The sequence below is a fragment of the Bombina bombina genome, chromosome 10 (assembly GCF_027579735.1).
Source record: "Bombina bombina isolate aBomBom1 chromosome 10, aBomBom1.pri, whole genome shotgun sequence".
Lineage (NCBI taxonomy): Eukaryota > Metazoa > Chordata > Amphibia > Anura > Bombinatoridae > Bombina > Bombina bombina.
The window spans coordinates 175,868,947-175,872,322 of NC_069508.1; positions in this window are offsets into that span (position 1 = coordinate 175,868,947).

Sequence of the window (3,376 nt, forward strand, 5' to 3'; positions counted from 1 at the left end):
GTAAGTGTACAAATATGCTGAATCCACCAATGTGACCTAACTAATTATTTTGTTTGCGCCTCTCTCTCTACTCTAACTAAATCCTCCACTCCTGGGCCTTGTGTTGTAGCTCAACGAACAATCCAAACACACGGCGAATGCACATGGGTTTATATAGGGATTTTGAATGGCGTAATTACGTGTCTTATTTTTTTTAATTCTGATTTCGTTTTTACACGTGATATCCTCATTTCCATAAAACTACTCTTTATTTACAATTTACACCGACATAATATTGGCGTAAGTTACTGGCGAAGACAGAAATGTGTATTTGCGCACAGTTCTGTACATCGCCAGTTTGTCCTACTTACGCCAGTCTAGCATCTGACTGTGCAGTATATGTAATTCCCTAATGTGCAAAGGGAAATTACGGGCAGCGAAGGTTTCAGAAGTTACGCTGAAGCCTGTGCCGTATATGTAATCTCGCCCAAAGTGTGCGCACTTTAACATTGATTGTTGTCCAGCCTGAAAAATGTGGTAAAGGTAGAAAACATAAACAACTCCACCATTAAAGCATCACGTGAGCATGGATCGTCTAGTATCTTGTTCGCTATTTAAATGAGGCAAGAACAAACACACACTCACCCTTTCACACAAATTCTCTCACACAAAACAACTAATTTTCTCCTTCATTTTCTACCACTCACTCACTCTTAAACCCTCTCTATGTCCAGAAAGTGCTAATACAGTAAGGCCAGACTATTATGTCTAGAAAATCCTATTAGAGTAAGGACAGTGTATGTCCAACAAGACATAATACAGTAAGGACAAAGTATGTCCAACAAGACATTATACAGTAAGGTCACAGTATGTGCCAAAGCCAGAGTATATGCAGTAAGACATAATACAGTAAAGTCAGAGCATGTCCAGTAAGACATTATACAGTAAGGTCAGAGTATGTGCCAAAGCCAGAGTATATGCAGTAAGACATAATACATTAAAGTCAGAGCATGTCCAGTAAGATATTATACAGTAAGGTCAGAGTATGTGCCAAAGCCAGAGTATATGCAGTGAGACATAATACAGTAAAGTCAGAGCATGCCCAGTAAGATATTATACAGTAAGGTCAGAGTATGTGCCAAAGCCAGAGTATATGCAGTAAAACATAATACAGTAAAGTCAGAGCATGTCCAGTATAAGACATAATACAGTAAGGTCAGAGTATGTCCAGTAAGACATAATACAGTGAGGCCAGAGTATGTCCAGTAAGACGTAATACAGTGAGGCCAGCGTATACCCAGTTAGATATAATACAGTGAGGTCAGAGTATGCCCAGTAAGACATAATTCAGTAAGGTCAGAGCATGTCCAGCAAGTTATAATAGCATTAAGCCAATTGGCCGCTAGCAGGGGCTGTCAATCATCCCGATCGTATCTGATTGGGATGATTGCAGTCTGCGACCACAGAGGTGGCGGACGAGATAAGGACCACTGCTTCTTAACTTAAGTTTCTGGTGAGCTGGAAACTTAGGGAATAGATTGCAGTATCCGCTGCTTGGAAGTCTACCCCAATTTGTCATACAAGGTACTGTTCGTACTCTGAGAGGTTTGAGTAATTGAATGCTGGTGCAGTGGACAATAACAGCATATGTGCATATGCCATTGGAAAAAAACATAATTAGGAAGCATTTTTGCAAATGGAATTATGGAGAAAAAATGTTCCTCTTCAAACTTGAAATGTACCTGTTCAGTACTGACTTTTCTATGCCTTTAATAAACTATGAAATTAATTATTTTAAATCAAATTAAATATGTAATACTATATTTAATTATTTCATTTACAATTTAGTAGCAATTTGGCATGTAATTGTGTATTTAATTTTCAGTGCTCTATTGTATTTTGATTTAATACAAGTATTCAATTGTCAGAATATATTTACAATTGCAGGGGCATGCATTTGCAATTTACTGATTTTAATTAATTTGCTCTCTGTCTAAAAGTTGCCCTGATAATGTATTAGTTAAAGGGACATTATATTAGATAGCCTTAGGAGCAGGCACATTTTTGCTTCAGGACCCTGGGTAGCGCTTGCTGATTGGTGGCTACATTTTGCCACTAATCAGCATGTGCTACCCAGGTGCTGAACCAAAAATGGGCCTGCTCCTAAGCTAACATTGCTGCTTTTGAAATTTGGGTTTCATATCCCTTTAAACATTTTACATTACAATTTCAAACTGTTAATTTTCCCTTTAAAAGGGAAGCAAACACGTTCACCGAGATTACGAGTTTTGCGGTAACAGGGGTGCGTTGCTAACGAGCTTTTTTTTTCACCGCTCCCTTAAGACAACGCTGGTATTACGGGTTTTTTTTAAACCTGGCGTTAGCCGCAAAAAGGTGAATGTAGAGCAAAATTTAGCTCCACATCTCACCTCAATACCAGCGTTGCTTACGGTAGCGGTAAGCTGGCTAAACGTGCTCGTGCACGATTTCCCCATAGGAATCAATGGGGCTGAGCCGGCTGAAACAAAACCTAACACCTGAAAAAAAGCAACGTTCAGCTCCTAACGCAGCCCCATTGATTCCTATGGGGAAATTAATTTTATGTCTACACCTAACACCCTAACATGAACCCCAAGTCTAAACACCCCTAATCTTACACTTATTAACCCCTAATCTGCCATCCCGACATCGTTGCCACCTACATTATAATTATTAACCCCTACTCTGCTGCTCCGGACACCGCTGCCACCTACATTATCCCTATGAACCCCTAATCTGCTGCCCCCAACATCGCCGAACCCTACATTATATTTATTAACCCCTACTCTGTCCCCCCCAACGTTGCCGCAACCTACCTACACTTATTAACCCCTAATCTGCCGCCGCCAACGTCGCCGCCACTATAATAAAGTTAATAACCCCTAAACCTAAGTCTAACCCTAACCCTAACACCCCCCTAATTTAAATATAATTTAAATAAATATAAATAAAATAACTACAATTAAATAAATTATTCCTATTTAAAACTAAATACACCTATAAAATAAACCCTAAGCTAGCTACAATATAACTAATAGTTACATTGTAGCTAACTTAGGATTTATATTTATTTTACAGGCAACTTTGTATTTATTTTAACTAGGTACAATATTTATTAAATAGTTATTAACTATTTAATAGCTACCTAGTTAAAATAAGTACAAATGTACCTGTAAAATAAATCCTAACCTAAATTACAATTACACCGAACACTACACTATCATTAAATTAATTACATAAACTAACTGCAATTAACTACAATTAAATTAAATAAACTAAAGTATGAAAAACAACAAACACTAAATTACAGAAAATAAAAAAATATTTACAACTAATTACACCTACTCTAATCCCCCTA